Source organism: Urocitellus parryii, chromosome 5 (assembly GCF_045843805.1).
Source record: "Urocitellus parryii isolate mUroPar1 chromosome 5, mUroPar1.hap1, whole genome shotgun sequence".
NCBI classification, from domain to species: domain Eukaryota; kingdom Metazoa; phylum Chordata; class Mammalia; order Rodentia; family Sciuridae; genus Urocitellus; species Urocitellus parryii.
The window spans coordinates 75608065-75628855 of NC_135535.1; the positions used below are offsets into that span (position 1 = coordinate 75608065).

Genomic DNA, 20791 nt, shown 5'->3' on the forward strand with positions numbered 1-20791 from the left:
ATTAACTTGTATTATTTGACTTAGTTTGTTTCTTTATTTAGAACTTGAACTTGATGTAAATTTTCTTGTGCTTTAATTCAGATAGCATTAAAAATGCATTAAATGTAAATTAATGTCTTCTGTAAAAAGGCTTAGGGAGAATAAGCAGTAGAATTGAATGTGAAATAAGAAATACCTAAATTAAATTAGAATCACACTGTATTAGGTAGTGTCCTCTAGAGAAACTGACCCTGCATGAATTATATACATAGAAAGATGTATTATGGGAGGTAATGATGATAGAATCTGTCAAGTCCAAGGTGTTCTGGTTGGACTGGCAATTTGGAGATCCAAATACAAAAGCATTAATGCCACAGCTCAAATCTAAAGGCGATGTGTTGACAGATTTGCTTCTTGCTTGGGGAAGGTCAGTCTTCATCAGTCCTTCAACTGATTGATGAAGCCCATTCACACTATGAAGTACAATCTGCCTTATTCAAAGTCTACTGATTTAAATATTAATCTCTTCCAGACACACTGTTATAGTTTCAGTATTAGGTGTCCCTCAAAAGCTCATTGTATGAGACAATACAAGAATGTTTAGAGGTAAAATGATTGGGTTATAAGAACCTTAACCTAGTCAGTACATTAATACTCTGATAGGGATTAACCAGGTGGTGACTATAGGTCAATAGGGTATGGCTGAAAGAGGTGGGTCATGGGGGGCATGTCTTCCAGGTATACATTTTGTCCTGGTTGAATCGAGTTCTCTCTCTGCTTCCTGGTGCCACATTTCCAGGTGCTTTCCTCTCCCATACCTTTCTGCCATGATGCTCTGCCTGGTCTTAGGTCTTCAGGAATGGAACTGGCCATATGGACTGAGACCACTGAAACCATGAGCCCCCAAATAAACTTTTCCTCTTCTAATTGTTCTTGTCAAGTCTTTTGGTACAGGGAAAAGCTGACTAAAATATACACCCTCATGGAACATTATGTTAAGTGAAATAATCCCAAATCAGAAAGTCAGGGGTCATATGTTTTCTGTCATATATGTCATATATGTCATCTAGAGAGGAAAATGCAAAAGAAAGGTATGTGGGGATGGGTGGTACCTCAGGAAAACCGAAGGGAGGTTAGTAGAGTAGTGGAAAGGGAACAGGGGAGGGAATAGGGGAAGAAAAGTGGAAATACTGGAGAATGATATTCATCAAATTGTACTCTTATATTTTGTACATGTATGAATATATAAAAACAAATCCCACCATTATGTACAATTATAATGCACTAACAAAAAATATGAAACAAAAACTAAAACACTCACAGAAGCATCCAGAATAATGTTTGACTAAAATCCAGATACTGTGATTCAGCCAAATTCACACATAAAATTAACCATCACAAGACCACTCCTTGTCAACATGGCACTGATAGGTACCTTGTTAAACCATACTTAATCTCCAATTAAAGATAATAACAAGATATACTCTTACCTAACATGACATAACTGTTTTGTATACAACCCAAACCATTCTAAGCCTTTCCCCAGAGGAGGAGGCAACATCCCTTAGGTGAAATTTACTCTTTTTTCATAAAATTTTATGACTACAATACTACAATATTAAGTTAATACACTTAAATGCTCTGTCATTAAAAGAGTCAATATGTTATGTTATGTTACATAAAAGGGGGGTTGAAAAAAAGCAGAAAACAAATATATTTTCCATACCCAGAAACATATTTATAACAAAATGAGGAAGACATTTTCGTGGTATTTACAGTCCTCATTTCTATAGCTGGTCACATGGTAATAGCTCGTATTTATGAATGCCTTTTTCTACTCCCATTCCATGTTGCCTTTGCTGTCAGCAAGCACTTCGGCTACTTGTGGTTCTTTACGTGGTGGGTGACACAGGCCTTCATTCCTGGGCCATTTGAAGTCTTATCTGGATTGAGTTTCTTGTAGTTTTCCATCAATGTCAATCACAAATGTAGGTAATAATAATAATAGATGCTCTAAGAAGTCTCTTGTGTTCTAGACATACTCTTTCTCACTTCCATTGTGGAGTAGCTGTCCAATTGTTCCTTGGTAGTCAGGATCAATCATTTTATCTAGCACAGCAACTCCATTTTTTTTCCTTTTGTTTTAGGGGCATGAAGAGTCCCAAGAGGCCAGGTAGCAGTTTTAACTTTTAGTTCAGTGAAATTAATGTTGTGTCTCCTGGTAGAAGCATTTCTTCCTTTGGAACTAAGGCTTCTGGGCCACCAAAGCAAAAAGTTGTAAAGACAGGAAGAAAAATTTTACTAACACGCCACTAGGAATAATAGTGAGTGGTACCAATCCCATTTTACCCATTGCTTCCTGGACCTACCCATAAATCCTGGCTATTAAAGAAGTAGCACAACAATGTTGGGTTCTGATTCAGAGACTAAATGGTATCCTGGAGAACCTTGTTCCAGTCCTACAAGGTATTATTACCTAATTAATACTGTAAGTAAGTCTTCAAAAGGTCATTACACTGTTCTACCAACCAGCTACTGCAGGATGGTTTAGAATTTCAGGATCATGGTCCAATTGTTGTCCTTCATTGGCTATGAAGTGAGTTCCTTGATCAGAAGTAATGCTTTTTGGAATATCACCATAATGGCTAAGGCATTCAGCCAATACTGTGATGGTAGTTTTGGAAGAAACATTGCATAATGGGCAGGCAAATCTATACCAAGATTAAGCATCTATTCCAGTAAAAATGCTGGACTATATCACTTTCATGATGGATATAGTCCAATGTAATCAACTTTGCCACCAGATAGTGCATTGATCAGCCTCATGAATGGTATGATATCAGAGGCCGTGTCGGTTTCTATTGCTATTTGATTGACACTAAGAAGTAGCTGCAGCCAGATCAGCCTTCATGACTAGAGTCCATGTTGTTAGTTATATGTATAAAGTGTCCATGGATAATGTGTTTCCCTACCACAATGTCCACTTTGTTCATGAGTCCATTAGGTGCTGACAGAAGTAGTTAGAGGAAGAGACACACTGATGTCCTCAGAACAGATCATTCTATCTTGTTATTATTAAAATCCTCCTCTGCTGAGGTCACACTTTGGTGAGCATTCACATAAGACACAGATACATTCACATTTTTTTTGCCCATTTGAGAGAAAAAAATCCATATATCTTTTCCTCAGATTATCTCATCAATTTTCTAGTCAAATAACTTTGAAATCTCTGACCATCCAGCTAGAACTCTGGCCCCCGCACCATGAATTGGTATGTAATAGCATGTCTTGCCATTTATCTTGCCAAGCAAAGTAAGCAATCACATGTACTACTTGAAGTTCTGCCCACTGGGAGTATTTCCCTTTGCCATGTCCTTTCCCTATTGTCCTAGAAAGGAACTATAATGCCACAGATGCCCATCTTTGGGTGGTATCTGTCTATCATTCAGAATCATCCATAAGCAAAACCTGATCTTTCTTTCAGCTGATCATAGGAAATTCCCAATGCAGTTATAGGTGCAGGCTTGGAGAGAGAAGGCAGTGTAGCAGGAGAGGGGACTATGGACATTTGGGCCACATCTTCTTGTAACTGAATTGTGCCTTCAGCACCTTCTCTGGACTTATATCTTTTTTTTATTGATTGTTCAAAACATTACAGAGCTCATGATATATCATTTTCATACATTTGACTCAATTGGGTTTTGAACTCCCTTTTTTACCCCAAATACAGATTGCAGAATCACATCTGCTACATACTCACATTTTTACATAATGGCATATTAGTGACTGTTGTATCTGCTACCTTTCCTATCCCCTACTATCCCCACTCCCCTCCCCTCCCCTCCCACCTTCCCTCTCTACCTCCTCTGCTGTTGTTCAATTCTCTCCCTTTTTTTCCCCTCCCCCTTGCCCCTCACAACATCTTATAATTTTGTGTGTCATTGAAGGTCTCCTACCATTTCCATATGTTTTCCCTTCTCCCTCCCTTTCTCTCCCCCCATTCGTCTTTGTTTACTGTGAGTCTTTTCCTCATGCTTTTCCTTCCTTTTCTGTTCTTAGTGGCTCTCTTTATATCAAAGAGGCCATTTGGCATTTGTTTTTTAGGGATTGGCTAGCTTCACTTAGCATAATCTGCTCTAATGCCATCCATTTCCCTGCAAATTCTATGATTTTGTCATTTCTTAGTGCTGCATAATACTCCATTGTGTATAGATGCCACATTTTTTTTTATCCATTCATCTATTGAAGGGCATCTAGGTTGGTTCCACAGTCTAGCTATTGTGAATTGTGCCGCTATAATCATTGATGTGGCCGTATCCCTATAGTGCACTCTTTTAAGGTCTTCAGGGAATAGTCCGAGAAGGGCGATAGCTGGGCCAAATGGTGGATCCATTCCCAGCTTTCCCAGGAATCTCCATACTGCTTTCCAAATTGGCCACACCAGTTTGCAGTCCCACCAGCAGTGTACAAGTGTACCCTTTTCCCCACATCCTCGCCAACACTTATTGTTGTTTGACTTCATAATGGCTGCCAATCTTACTGGAGTGAGATGGTATCTTAGGGTGGTTTTAATTTGCATTTCTCTGATTGCTAGAGATGGTGAGCATTTTTTCATGTACTTGTTGATTGCTTGTATGTCCTCCTCTGAGAAGTGTCTGTTCAGGTCCTTGGCCCATTTGTTGATTGGGTTATTTGTTATCTTATTGTTTAATTTTTTAAGTTCTTTGTACATTCTGGATATTAGGGCTCTACTGAGGTTGGAGGGGTAAAAATTTGTTCCCAGGATGTAGGCTCTCTATTTACCTCTTTTATTGTTTCTCTTGCTGAGAAAAAACTTTTTAGTTTAAGTAAGTCCCATTTGTTTATTCTTGTTATTAACTCTTGGGCTATGGGCGTCCTATTAAGGAATTTGGAGCCCGACCCCACAATATGTAGATCGTAGCCAACTTTTTCTTCTATCAGACGCAGTGTCTCTGATTTGATATCTAGCTCCTTGATCCATTTTGAGTTAACTTTTGTGGCTGGCGAGAGAAAGGGATTCAATTTCATTTTGTTGCATATGGATTTCCAATTTTCCCAGCACCATTTGTTGAAGATGCTATCCTTCCTCCATTGCATGTTTTTAGCCCCTTTATCAAATATAAGATAGTTGTAACTTTGTGTATTAGTCTCTGTGTCCTCTATTCTGTACCATTGTGTATTAGTCTCTGTGTCCTCTATTCTGTACCATTGGTCCACCTGCCTGTTTTGGTACCAGTACCATGCTGTTTTTGTTACTATTGCTTTGTAGTACAGTTTGAACTCTGGTATCGCTATACCTCCAGATTCACACTTCCTGCTTAGAATTGCTTTTGCTATTCTGGGTCTTTTATTTTTCCATATGAATTTCATGATTGCTTTATCTATTTCTACAAGAAATGCCATTGGGATTTTGATTGGCATCACATTAAACCTGTAGAGAACTTTGGGTAATATCGCCATTTTGATGATGTTAGTTCTGCCTATCCATGAACAGGCTACATTTTTCCATCTTCTGAGATCTTCTTCTATCTCTCTCTTTAGGGTTCTGTAGTTTTCATTGTATAAATCTTTTACCTCTTTTGTTAGGTTGATTCCCAAGTATCTTATTTTCTTTGAGGATATTGTGAATGGAGTGGTTTTCCTCATTTCCATTTCAGAGGTTTTGTTGCTGACATACAGGAATGCCTTTAATTTATGCGTGTTGATTTTATAACCTGCCACTTTGCTGAATTCATTTATTAACTCTAGCAGCTTCTTTGTAGACCCTTTTGGGTCTGTTAAGTATATTATCATGTCATCTGCAAATAGCGATAATTTAATTTCTTCTTTTCCTATTTTTATGCCTTTAATTTTTTTGTCTGTCTAATTGCTCTGGCTAGTACATCGAGAACTAAATTGAATAGAAGTGGTGATAGAGGGCATCCCTGTCTTGTTCCAGATTTTAGAGGGAATGCCTTCAGTTTTTCTCCGTTTAGGATGATGCTAGCCTGAGGTTTAGCATATATAGCTTTTACAAAGTTGAGGTAGGTTCCTGTTATCCCTAGTTTTTCTAATGTTTTGAACATAAAGGGATGCTGTACCTTGTCAAATGCTTTTTCTGCATCTATGGAGATGATCATATGGTTTTTGTCTTTAAGTCTATTGATGTGGTGAATAGCATTTATTGATTTCCGTATATTGAACCAGCCTTGCATCCCAGGGATGAATCCTACTTGATCATGGTGCACACGTTTTCTGATATGTTTTTGTATTCGATTTGCCAGAATTTTATTGAGAATTTTTGCATCCAAGTTCATTAGAGATATTGGTCTGTAGTTTTCTTTCTTTGAAGTGTCTTTGTCTGGTTTTGGGATCAGAGTGATGTTGGCCTCATAGAATGAATTTGGAAGAGCTCCTTCTTTTTCTATTTCTTGAAATAGCTTGAAAAGTATTGGTATTAATTCTTCTTTGAAGGTTTTATAGAACTCCGCTGTATACCCATCCGGTCCAGGGCTTTTTTTGGTTGGTAGTCTTTTGATGGCTTCTTCTATTTCTTATTTTTTTATTAGTCTGTTTAAATTGTGTGTGTCTTCCTGACTCAATCTGGGCAGATCGTATGACTTAAGAAATTTATTGATATCTAAATTATTTTCTATTTTATTGGAATATAGGGTTTCAAAATGCTTTCTAATTATCTTCTGTATTTCTGTAGTGTCTGTTGTGATATTGCCCTTTTCATCCCGTATGTTAGTAATCTGAGTTCTCTCTCTTCTTCTCTTCGTTAGCATGGCTAAGGGCCTGTCAATCTTATTTATTTTTTCAAAGAACCAACTTTTAGTTTTTCCAATCGTTTTTTTTTGTTTCAATTTCATTGATTTCTGCTCTAATTTTAATTATTTCTTGTCTTCTACTACATTTGCTTTTGTTTTGCTCTTCCTTTTCTAGGTTTTTGAGGTGTAGTGTGAGTTCATTTATTTGTTCTTTGCCATTTGAATTTGTTTGTTTAATTCATTTTCAAAATATACTTTTATTGCTTGGACTTGCTGTCTCACGTCCTCTCTAATATTCCTTTCCATTCGAGTTAGGTATGCCTTGAGTTCTTTCCCTATCCCTGCTTCTGATGTTTCTATGTCCTCCTGTAGAATTAAGTTTTCTTGCATTGTTTGTACTCCTTTTTCCCCTTGTTTTCTCATGTTGTCCAAGTTACTTTCCAGCTCTATTTGATTGTCATGTTTCTGCTCTCTTCTATAGATTTGTTTTGGTTCTGTATTACTCTGATGTCTTTCGTTTGTGTTGTTAAACTATGCCTGCTAACGTGGATTCCGCTGGGAAGGAATTCTGACGTCCGAGCTCCAGTGACGACACTACTCTGCTATGACGGGCCCCAGGCTCCTTGCCAGGGTGTCCTAATGGGGGGGTGTGACTGGACTGTCTCTGTTTAGTTTCAGCTCCAGGTCGCAGCAGGTGGGTGGTCTCCAGCCGCCCAGTATCACAGGCCGCGGGCGGGTGTTTGGTCGCCAGTGAGCAGGCGTTCTCCTACCGCCCAGTTACGCGGGCAGTGGGTGAACTGTCGCCGGCGGGCCTGCGGTTTCCAGCCTCCCAGTCGCGAGGGCCTTGCCTCTAGTCCCCTGGTCTCTCCTGCTAGTCTTGGTTTCTCCTGCTAGACCAGGTTTCCCCTGAGTGATGGTTCTTGGCAGTTCAAATGTACTCTGAGCCTGCCGTTTGTTGGGTGTGCAGGGTGACTATTGAGAACCCCGGCACTCTATTGTTTTGTTTCCCTTGTGGGGGATAGAACTGTAAAGCTTCCTTCCCTGTCTGAAGTCCCATAATCAGCCCGGGGGTCAGTGAGGGCTTGGCTGGCGGGATTCCAGCAGTTGCAGCCCCTTATCTCCCTGCTTGCTAATTAATCGCTTCTCTGCGGCGCCATGCCTTCTGTAGCCGCGGGGCAGGCCGCGCGAATCAGTGGGCCTGGATCTCCGGGGTCCCGCAGTTGGCTCTGGACTTATATCTTATTCTCTACTTCCATGTGATGATAAAGTGCTACTGTACATACTCAATTTCATGATTTATGGAGGTCATATAACACCCAATCAAAGTGGGAAGCTCAGATCTCATGGTATCTCAGTAATACTTGTTTAAATATTCAGTCTCTTTATTAAGCCCCAGTGGCCGATCAAAAGCTGATTGTTCAAAGAGTAGTTATCTGTAAAGGACATCAGAGATTTATTCTAAAATTCTAAGGATCAATTAATTCTGTGAATGATGTCAGTATACCATCAAAGGACTCCCACTTGTATTCCCCAGTGATGCAGACTTCCTTCTGTCATTGCCCACTTCTTACTTCGCTTGACTATTAACAGATAATTGGAAAACCAGACTTAAACTTCATTCTTATAATCTGAAACTCCCAGAAGGAATTTGATTAGTGTCAACTTTATGGACTTTGTTTTCCTTTCTCCACCACAGAATTTATAAAATCATCTTCTAAAGAAAAACATTCTTCCCAAATGGGACTACCAGTTGCTGATTTGGTCTTTGTGTTCTTTGGTCTCTTGGCAGCCAGCACTCTGATGTAGAACCCCAAAACTTCATTTGTAACAGAAGCATTTTAAAATTAAAGAAATAGAATCTTTTCCAGAATAACTCAATATTTCAGTTGATTCTTGAGTTTAAAATAGAGCTAAAAAGTTATTTAACTATTATACAGATATGAATTCTAAGTAATAGTATTACTTTTTTCTCCACATGGTTTTGAATTCAAGATTATTTTCTATATAGAACTTTCTAGAATTGGAAAGTGAGAATAAAGTTCTCACCTTCCATTTGATAACTTTATGTCTGAATGTGACTTATAGGACAAGTGTGTGCACATTATTTTAGCCATAGGTACCACCCAACTTCCATTTGTTAAGTGAATTCTAAGTCATGTTTGGGTTTGGGTTCAGTGTTCATGTGCTGTGAGGTTCAGAGTATATGACAGTAACGTTTTATCATGCAATTTCCTTCCAAATGATACAACTCTAGAGGCATCCTCATGTATTCGTGGATATCCACTTTATGAAATCATGGTGGAAAAATTTGGACTTCTGATGTATTTCATGTAGCTTTATACTCATTAAGGTCATCTCATCAGTATTTATTGCATCTTAAGTTTTCATCCAGATTATAGACAATAATTAGATTCCATGACATGTGCTGAGCACCTACTACAAAGAACAAGGCTGGAAAGCTACAATACTTGCTTTCGGAAGGCCTGATGTGATTTAGAATGAAGAGAATTTTAGGTAGAGGATGTGTAAAGGTCTTTGGTGGCTAAATGACGTATTTAGTTAACTGTCAAAAAGTGACAAATTTAGGCTTTGAAAATTGGAGACAGAAAAAAGTTACAAGAATCTAACGGGGTAAAAATTAAGTAAGTTTTAATTATTTACATTTAAAAAGTTAAAAATCCAAGGGGGAAATATTAATAATATAAAATCCATTCAAAATCATCTGTCTCAAAATTTAAACATTTATCCGTTGAGTTTTGAAGGAAAGTTTCAGTACGGGATGCAAGTAGAATGGTATATGCTAAGACATGAGCACTTTGCCTGCTAGAGGAAGCTTCCTCTGATACAACACCCTTGGGGCTATGTTGGAATACAGGTCTTTTGTCTATCCCAAGACACATCTCTCCATTTGCTCCTGAAGAAGACTGAGATCTCTGAGATTGAAGCCATTTTTTCTTATTTAACAAGGCATGCTTAGTAAATGTTATAGGATGGAAAGATGAATAAATAGTGTTAAAGGATTTATTCACTATGCCAAGAAAAAGCTATCAATTCCAGATAGCTTGACTTGCAATCCATTCTCAGTCTTTCTGGATACAAAATTGACCCAGTATCAAATACTTATTTTAAATGAGTGAAATTCTTTAACACATACACTAGAACTGTGGTTTCTCCCAGGTAAGAAGGCTGGGCTTTGGAAAGCAACAGAGGCTATGGTAGCAGTGGCAACTTAGCACTTGCAGCCAATAGGTAGCTGTATTCACTCCCATAACTTTGGGTTTTTCTTTCAAATAATCTCATAAAATCATATGTCTCAAAGTGTGGCTCTGGGACCAGTAGCATTAGCATCATCTGAGATTATCCAAAATGCAAATTCTCAGGCTTTGGCTTGGATCCACTAAATTAAAAACTCCAGAGATAGGCCTCAGTGATTTCTATTTTAATAAGCAGGTGATCACACACTAAATTTGATCTTCTCTAGATCATGGTGCCATGGACTAAAATGAGTACTATGGATAAATCAGTTTGAGTAATGCTGCAAATTTATATATAACATTGAAAAAAAATTACAAGATTTATTATCAGATTAAAGGCTAAGTGTTCTGTAGCAGGAAGCTTGAGAAACTAAGCATTTTTATTTCTTAACATTGTTTGACCATGAAAATCATGAGAGAATCAATCTCCTATCTTGATCCCAGAAAGAGGTATGCTCATGTGGCTGGGTTCATCCAATTAAGTGTTGGAGGGGGTGATATGTGCCACTCATATCTCTGGAAAGTATAATGCCCTGGGAAATTTTGGAAGCACAGATTGAAGAGACTAAAACTTCTATCAGTCTGGGCTCCTGAATGACACTGAAGTCACCATCCAATTGCCTCATTGGAAATTGCCTTGGATGGTTTAATGAATAAACTGTTGTTGTGTTATAAAATAACACACTGCACACTAAAGTTGATCTTCTCTACCTGTAACAGCCCATGCTTAGGATGCAAAAAACTAACTGCTGTGTTTCATTGACATTAGCTCTAACTAGTGTCAAGCTGAGGTGATAAAAGATCATGAACTTGTCTCCTGGCCTGAGTGCAGAGTCAAAGCTTTGAGGGTGGGAGTTGTGGGAGGGGAGGCATTTATAAAGTTTCTCCTGTTTGACCACGTGTGGGTTGCAAGAAGTGCAGCCTTAACTGTAATCAAAGGAGGCATTATGCTTCCAGAAGAATGCCAAGGAAAGTGTTACTATGTGACAATATAAACTATGGGATGATTCTCAAAAGGAAATGCTGGAGAGATTCAACCAGTTAGTGTAAACGTTGCATGTAAAATTCTCTCTGAACACAGAGACACCAAAGTAGCTCTAGATGACAAGGATTATTTCTTATTTAGAGATGATGACATTCTTGGAAAGCATGTAGACTGAAATAAATCACTGTTGAAATGGCATCATATGAAGCTGCCCATTCCCCTGAAGTTCTAAAATCTTTCATTATTAGGTAAATAATTTCCATGTCTCTTTTATAGTAAACTAATGATGTCTAAGCTAATGGCATCCATTGTATATAAAATTTAGTTTCACTGTACTGCTATACACATTTCCAAATAAAATATGTAAATGAGTGGAGGGAGGGAGGGATGAGGACAGAATCATGAATTGTTGAGGGGAAAGCAGACACTTACTGGAGATTGAAGATTTTCATGACCCATCAACATGGACCTTGTTTTAACTTCTGTATGCAGTCAGGGGGAATCATTTCCTCATATGTAGAGTACTGGATTTCTTGCTTAATGATTACGGCTATCATGAATACCCCTTTCTAGAATTCAAACCCTCTAGCTTCTCTCCCTGAATAAACCAGTTATTCAGCAAATTTCTTCAGTGTGTACGAGTGCTTGACTATAAGTGAACAGACACAGCTCTGAGTAGTTTTTTAAGTGATATAGTTGATCTGTTTATTGATAGTTCTGGTAATCTTTTATTCTTAGACAGAACCATAATACAGTTTTGGGCTAGTTTGTTACAAAGATCTGTTACCATCTCACCAAGATATTTGGGAAAACATTGATCTAGTTATTGTTACATTTACAAATACACAAATGCAATCAGGGTAAATGGTGGTAGCCAGAATCCTAGGTTTCAAAACTTTTTTTTTTTTGTACCAGTGATTGAATCCAGGAGTGCTTAACCACTGAGCCACATCCCCAGCCCTTCTTGTTTTTTATTTTGAGACAGGGTCTTGATAAGTTTCTTAGGGCTTCACTAAGTTGCAGAGGCTGGTTTTGAACTTGTGATCCTCCTGCCTCAGCCTCTTGAGTTGCTAGGATTACAGTATGCAACCAGGTAGGTTTGAAACTTTGCTTCAATATTATTAATAATCTTGAATTAGTTACTTCATGTTTATAAACCTTAGTTTTGTTTATAAAGAAATAACACTTCATTGGTTTATGTAGTTGGGTTTAAAATAGTAAAACAGAATAAAGAGGCCTAGTGGTGTTCAAAAAGATTTTTTTTGTGTGTGTGAATCCAAGATGTTTTTTAAAGGCTAAGATTCATGTAGGTTCTTACTCTAGGATTTCTGGGTAAAAGAGGATTTATTTCTGAGAGTCACATTATCAGTTTTTTGTTGACTTAGGACATAGTGCATTCATTAGATGATTGACTTTTTTTAAAGGCATCTTATATAAACTGTGAATCTTGTACCATTTAGCCTGTATCATTGATTTGATGAACAGGAACATTAATCATCTAAGCAAGCCATGGATATTATTAGATATAGGATTTTTTTAGAGGTCCATTGCTAGTGGCAAAGCATTCTATAGAGAATTTTCTGGTGGAACTGCCTTTTTCATTTTTAAATTATTATTATTATTTTCTTATCAAAAGTTTTTTATTTAAAATTCTAAGAATAACAACTTATATTTAGTAGAATTTTCAACTTCAAAGTGATAATACATAGCCAACTCTCTCCCAGAAGGTTTAATCTTTCCCTCTCTCCCTTTTTTATCTGCCATAAATATATAATCAAAATCTGTCAGATGCCACATATAAGACATCACATTGTGGAAAATTCAAGACTTTCCCTTGGATGATTCTACAGAAATATATTTGGCTAGAATTGGAGATAAAATTTCTTCCCAAAGACACCCCAAAAAAACCAAATGCCAAATGTTTTCTTTGATATAAGGAGGCTGATTCATAGTGGGATAGGAAGTGGGAACATGGGAGGAATAGACGAACTCTAGACAGGGCAGAGGGGTTGGAGGGGAAGGGCAGGGTATGGGGTTATTAATGATGGTGATCATTATTATCCAAAGTACAGGTATGAAGACACGAATTGTGTGAATATACTTTGTATACAACCAGAGATACGAAAAATTGTGCTCTCTATGTGTAATAAGAATTGTAATGCATCCGCTGTCATATATAAATAAAAAATAAATAAAAAGTGTAAAAATTCCAATGATAGGGCATGAGAAATGGAAAAAATGATAGGATATCCTTCAAATAATTTAGCCCCAAGAGAAAAGAGTTAAAATACTGATTGTGTTAAAGAAAGAGTTAAAATACTGTTGGTGACCCAACAGAATGATGGAGGAAGAATTTAAAGAACTTAAATTGTTACCTGAAAGCAGACATTCCACCTTAGGTTTCTTCTGGACAATCTAATGCACTGGTCTCCAACTTACTTCTATCTCTTCTGTTGGTTGTTAGGTTAAAAAAAAATGTTTGAAATTCCAAACTACTCATATCTAAACTTTTCCTTCTGCATTTAAAATGACCCAAACAGCCATTTGACTTGCTTTCACCAGTGTAGGATGCTAGTGTAACAAGTTATCTGTTTTAAATTTTACTTCTGTTTTACAAACACACACACACACACACACACACACACACACACACACTATCTGGTCTAAGGAACTCTCCTTTTCAGATTTTGCTACTAGTAAGAGAGGATGATTCATGCACTGCTGGTTGCCCACCCAGCAGTTTTCTCCTTCCTTCCTTGTGAAGAGAGCCTCACTTTTTTTGAGAGCAGGGTATCAATCTCAGGCCTTTTGGCCAATGACCATTGGAGGAGAAAGCATGTGATCCCGTTTTGGCTACAGATCTGTAGCCGCTTAGAGAAGCCCTCTAAGTGCTCCTGAGAACAATTTTCCTCCCTCAAAAAGGGCATCAACTGTGCAAGGATAGCCCTTCCTGCCTCAGGTGCTGTTATCTCAGGATGTTTTTCATGTAATTTCAGTAGCCATTTTGACATCCCAGGGCAACGTATTTATATGAAAGGCAACAGCGTAGAAAGATAGAAAGAGCCAGCGTTTCCTAGAGCCACAGACTCACCTCTAGATCCAACAACCACCATATTTCTTATAAAGTAGATAATAAAAGGTGTTTGTAATTCTAGTCATCTTTGGTCCATTTTCTCTATCTTGATACTGAAAGAATACAAACTAACAGATGTGGCATGAATGATAGAAATGTCCATAAAAATTTCCAGGAATTTAATGCCAGGGTATTGGTATGAATTAAATCAGTCAAGGTTAAAAAAGTTTGAAATGCCTACTAAAAATCCCACTAGTTTGCCATTTACCCAGGCTATACACTTATATTCACATTGGATTGGTGGCTGATATTCAAATAGGCACTTTATTTTTGGGATATTATGCTATTGGATATTATTTGAAAGGCTATTGATATGATAATAAACCCTCACATAATAGCTTACATAGATGTTGCAAACATTTGGTAATTATTCTATTTTATATGTGCATGAGAGATTTTCATATACATTTGTTCTTCTCTCCATGACAACACTGAATGATATGATTATATCACAAAAATATTAAAGAAAGCAAGTTTATATCTTAATTTTCCCTTTTCCCATCTATAATTTTTATTAATTAGAACTCAGAAATTTATAATTATTTATTTCAGAGTTCATATTTCATGTTGAAAAGGAGATCTTTTCAGTAAAACATCTGAGTGAAAGTAGCAACAAAATTTAAAAAGTTATTATTGTTTTTTTCCTTTAAAATTTACATGTAAGTGACTTGGGAGGCTGAGACAGGAGAATTGCAACTTCAAGGCCAGCCTCAGAAACTTGGGGAGAGCCTGTTTCAAACTGAGAACAACTAAAAATGACTGGGGATGTAATTCAGTAGTAAAATGTCTCTGGTTAAATCTCCAGTACCAAAAAAAAAAAAAAAAAGTCACATAGAAACTTCTAGCCAGGTGAAAAAAAAAGACACAATTATAATATCATAAATGAAAGAGGTCCATAACTATTGATTCACCTGACTTTAAAAAGATAGTAAAATTTATGAAAAACTTTATGCCTGAAAATTTGGTAACTTTGATAAAAGGATAAATTACTTAAAAATAAGACAAGATTTGTGAAAATGGGAGTTATTTGAATATGCATAGCTCTTTTGAAGCACATGGGACTGCTGTAGTTTGTTTTAACTTTAATATTCCATGCCTAGCCAACAAAGGTTGCCATGGTCACCTGTTTGGGTTAACAGAGCCTTTTAATTTTTAAAGCAAATTGAACAGGCTTCACATAACTTATTTATTTTGTGTTACTTTTCTCACCTGTGCTTGACAGTATTTTGCATGCTTAGGTGTATGGAATTGTGTAAACACAGAAGATGTTTATAATTTATAGGCCATTTACAAGTGACTCAGTGAAATCCTTGAGGGGAAACATTTTCAAGCTGACACACAGACTCAGTTGAAGACATTTTAGCAAAGAAATTTCAGTAATTATCTCTTACCCATTTTTCGCTAACTTGAGTTCAATTCTCTAGCCATGTTATAAGGTCATTGAATTTCTTATATACTGAGACTGTTTTAGTCATATTACACAGGAGAATATTTAATTAAAATGTAGGCTTTTATAAACATGTGTACAATATTAACATTCTGAATTCTTTCAGATGAGGTCACTGGCATGCTCTACTGTTATCTCTGTCAGCCCTTCTCAATTCATTGTATGAGTCACCTGGAAATATTTAAATGAAGTTTCTGAATTTCTAATAAACTCTCATGTGATCCTGAAGTTGCTAGTTCATGGACCACATTTGGAATAGCAAATCTTCAAATGAAATATACTGATTAAGTGGAGGTACATTAATTTCATAGAATGTTTTAAAGTCATCAAAAAGAATGAGGGCAAGGATAGTAGAATGAATTCAATATTATTACCTATGTGCATATATGGTGACATGACTGGTGTAACTCTATATCAAGCACAAACAGAAGAATGAGAAGTTGTACTCCATTTATGTATGATGTGTCAAAATGCATTCCACTATCATGTATAACTAATTAGAGCAAATTTTAAAAATCATAATAAAAGAATGGGGGAAAAAATGGAAAACCTACAAGATTTGATGTTTAAATATTTTAAAAAGCAGAATGAAAAACTGTGCATATTATGACTGTTAGTATCTTTTCATAGAGTTCTAACAGCCCAGTTATGAAATCTTTTAATACATACTTCGCTGTCCTCATTTTACAATTGACTTAGATCACAATCTCTCATCCAGATTCCTGGAAACCAGCCCTAAACATTACATTCTTGCCACTTGGGTGTTGTGTTTTCAAGTTCAGTAGATTTTGGCTGGAGGATCATCTCTAAGTTGATTTCTGTCAGATGAAAATCAGATAGTGTGTTAGTCAGTGTTGCATTGCTGTCACCAAAATAGCAGACAAAAACAACTTAGAGAAGGGAAAGTTTGTTTTGGCTCATGGTTTCAGAGGTTTAGCACATGTTGGCCCATTCCATTGCTCCAGGCCCAAGATATGGCAGAACATCATGGCAGAAGGGTGTGGCAGAGGAAAGCTGTTCAGAACATGTTGTCTGGGGAAGCAGAAAAAGAAGGGGGAGACAGAAGGGGCCACAGTGAAGATGAATCCTTCTAGGATACACTAGCAATGACCCATCTTCTGCAGACTTTCCCCGTCTGTCTACAGATATCACCTAGTTAGTCTGTGCAAACCAAGATGAACTGATTAGGTTACAGCACTCATCGTCATTTTACCTCTGAATATTCTTGCATTAAAACAGGAGATTTGGGAGGGATACTACACGTTTAAACCATAACATTTCTGTCTCTGTCCCCCAAATATCTGTTTCACAATGCAAAATTCATTGGTTCATCTCCAAGAGTCTCATAGTCTTAACAGGTCCATAATTTCCTTAAAGTACAAATCCATCTCACATGAGACTCAAGGCAAACTCTTGGCTGTGAGACCCTATAAAGATCCAAAGCAAGTTACACATATCCAACAGAGTGGCTTACAGTAAAAATTCTCATTCCAAAAGGTAGGAATGGGAGCATAGAAAGAAAGGATGGGACCAAACCAAGACTAAAAATTGAGCTGGGAAAACAGGTCTTGTAATTCCATGGAGAGTGTCTAGGACACATGATGATGATATGTTCTCTCCAAAGAACTTAGTCACAGCAATGACCCCACTTCCTGGTTCCAATTTCAGTGTTATTCAGCTTGTTGTCCTTGTGACCAAAATAATCAGCAAGAACAACTTAGAGATGGCAAAGTTTATTTGGGTGTATTATTTCAGAGGCTTAGTGTATGGTAGGCTGAAATCCAATGCTTTGGGCCCAAGCTGAGGCACAACATCATGGCAGAAGGGTATAGTAGAAGAGTACTTCTCATCTTGTGGTGGCCAGGAAGAGAAGAGGGGGAAGAGATCAAAAGGAAGATGAACCTTTTTAGGGTATGCCTCCAGTGTCCCAATTTCTTCAGCTATAGCCCACCTACCTACAGTTACCACCTAGTTAGTTCATTCATACTAGAATGGACCAGTTAAATTGCAGTTCTCCCAATTCACTCATTTCACTTGGTAACATTCCTGTATTATCACAGGAGCTTTTGGGGGGCACCTCATATCCAAGCCATAACAGATAGCAAGGAAGAGAGGGGTCAAATAACAGCAACAAATATACGAGATAACAGTGCTTAGACCATGCCCTCTAGTCTACGTTCGTCTATTTACTACTCATGGATGTAGGGTTTTTATTTTTGAGATTGAGCCATGACAGATTTCAGAAGTGATGATGGGTACATTGGTTTCACTGACTTTATTGTCATCACTGTCACCTTAAGCATTTCTTTGGCTTAAAAATGTTGAGAGTAGGAGATGATAGATATGCAACAACTACTTGAGGTAGTCTAGTGCAGGCCTTGGTTGGAAAGGAGAGAAGAGAGAGTAGAGTGTTAACTCTGACTTTTCCCATTATTTGTAACATTCATTTCAAAGGAGTGGGGAACTGAGAAATGTGCAAAGCCAAGATTATAAAATCAATAATGGAGCTTAATGAATGTTTTGGAAGGCAGCTTGAGATTTTTGGAAAGGATTGATGGAATTATTGCTTTATAAATTGTAGATCTTTTAGTAATTGTATAGAATATCAGCTTAAAAGAGTGTATTTTATGTTTTTGCCAGGAAGAATCATGCAGATTTAGGCTTCCATTCAAAATGAGTGAGACTTACATGCTCTTTATTTTCTTGAATGAAAGATTTAATAATAGTACCCATTTTCATAGCTGCAGCTCTGTAAAAATTGGTCAGCCTCCTTGAAACATAAATGTCAATTTAATGATGCCAGTCACTTCTCCTTCTACTGTTTTGATAGAAAGGAAATAAAAACAATTGAATTAGTAATTTATTGCTGTGAAACAAATTACCTATGAACTTAGCTGCTTAAAAAAAAATAAACACATATTACCTCATGCTATTTCTAAGAATCAGGAATTTGGGAGATGTATGTGGGTGGTTTGACTCGACATTGCTCACATAGTTAGAAGACTGCTGCAGTCATCTTCGGCTTAACTGGGACAGGAAGGTTGGTTTCCAAAATGGCACACTCATGGATCTACTGGCAGAAAACATCAGTTGCTTGGTCACTGTTGACAAGAAGACTCAGTTTCTCACCACATAGATTCTCTGAAGGATTGCCAGAATGCTTTCATGAGATGGCAGCACGTTTCCCAAAGCAAGTGATCCAAAGGATAGAGAGAGGGCAAGGAGAATGCCATAGTGCCTTTTGTGACTTAGTCCTTCATATCCCTGCTTGTCACTCTGCACTCTATCCATAGAAGCCAGTCACTAATAAAGCCAGCACGCTCAGGAGGTGAATTTAGCTTTGCTTTTTAGAAGGAGAAATATCAAAGAAATTATAGACATATTATAAAATTATCACAATAGTGAAATTAATTGAAGAGGTCTCAGAATTGCAAAATAAATTACAAAATTGCAAAAGGCATAATTTTATTAAGCGCTTTAATTTATATTATTTTAAGATCCAACATGGCGGCGGGCGCGGAGAGATCAAGTCTCTGACCTCTTCAGCTGCGTGGGCATAGGGAGTCGTAAACTGTCTAAATGCTGTTTGCTCAGGATCACTAGGCAATGCTGAGCTGACGTGGAACTGGGGCGAACAGTTTGGGCCTCTCAGAACACACACCGAGCCTGGATCGACTGCATTCAAGCTCCGGTTCGCCTGCTTCTCCTGACTCAGCATTAACAATCCTGCTGAAATAACTGGTCGGCCCTTCTGAACTTACAGAGGTAAAAGCCAACCTTGCCTTCATAGGCAGTGGCCACAGGATTGAAACAGGGCTTGGGAGAGACAGTCAGGACCCACCCGTTGCATTGGTCACCCGGCAAAGGGAACGAACGGTCACCATTTGCATGGGATACCACCATGGCAGAGAACTGATGTCACGGGAGGAGGAGATAACTTCATTGAAGCCAGCGGCGACAGGTGTGTAATCCCCTAGCCATCTCTCTCCACACAGCGGGGAAACCTTAAGGGCCCCTCCCAGCTATCCCGTGAGCGCGATAGCCAGACCGAGGGAATCAGGAATGGCGAGGGAGTCGCGGCATGGAACTCCCAGCTACCGCTCCCACCAGTGCTGACAACTGAGGTCTCTTGCACCAGCTACTGGGGGCGTGGCTACCGGAGGGCAAGCAAATTCGTTCGGGGTTCTCAGCCCCAAACTCTACAAATTTAGGGTCTGAGGGAGGCAAACAGGGAGAATGTGCCCAGGCGTTCATGAAAACAGGGCTCCCAGGAGCAGCAGACCTGGTGGTAGCCAGTATTGTGGTGAGCGTCACAGGTGAGCGGGGCCTGGCTTGAGGAAACACAAGAGAAGGCCCTAGGCACTCAGGATTGGAGACCCGCCCAGTCTGGGAGGAAGAACTGCTGCACAGTGATTGGTTCCCACCTATTGAGAGGAGAAGCCTGGCCCAGTGGGCACACCTCCACCTACTGGAAGAGAAGTTAATCGAACTCTATGACTGAATTTATTACTATTATTAGTATTTTTTTTAATTTGGGGTTTTTTTCTTTCATTTTCATTTTTTGTTGTTGTTGTTCTTTAATTTTTTAAATTATTTTATTTTATTATTATTATTAATTTTTTAATTTTAATTTTCATATTTTTACTATCATTATTATTTTTTTAATTTTTTCTTTCTTTCTTTATTTTCTATTTTTTTCTTTTGTCTTTTCATTTCTTTTCAATTTTCTTATTCTCCTTTCCTTGAATTCTAACTGCCTATTCTCATTCTCTTTAGTGACTTCTTCCCTTTCCTTCTAATATCTTTCATCCCGAGCATCAAATAAATATATAAGAGTAAACAGTAACTAAGCAGTCAAACAGAACAAGAAGTAACATGAGCAGCATAAAAAAGCAAGGAAGAAAAGGAGTACAAACAATGAAGGACATCCTAAATATTCAGGAGGACCTAGAGTCATCAGAAAAATGGTCATATAAAGAACTCAAGGAATACCTTAGATAGATGGAATGGAACCTTAAAGAGGATATGAGACAGCAAATCCAAACAGTGAAAGAACACATTGAAAATGAATTACATGAACAGATAAAAGAAGAAGTTAAGCATTTTTATCAGGAGATAGAGATTATAAAAAACATCAAACAATAATTCTAGAAATGAAGGAAACGATAAACCAAATTATAAACTCAATTGAGAGTATCACTAACAGAGTGGAGCAAGTAGAAG

The 20791-nt window shown here is 37.8% G+C and overlaps 1 pseudogene; it reads left to right on the forward strand.

Moving 5' to 3' along the window:
• The first annotated feature begins 275 nt into the window (after positions 1-275).
• On the forward strand, positions 276-11163 carry LOC144255009 (10 kDa heat shock protein, mitochondrial pseudogene; annotated as a pseudogene).
• Positions 11164-20791: the final 9628 nt, after the last annotated feature.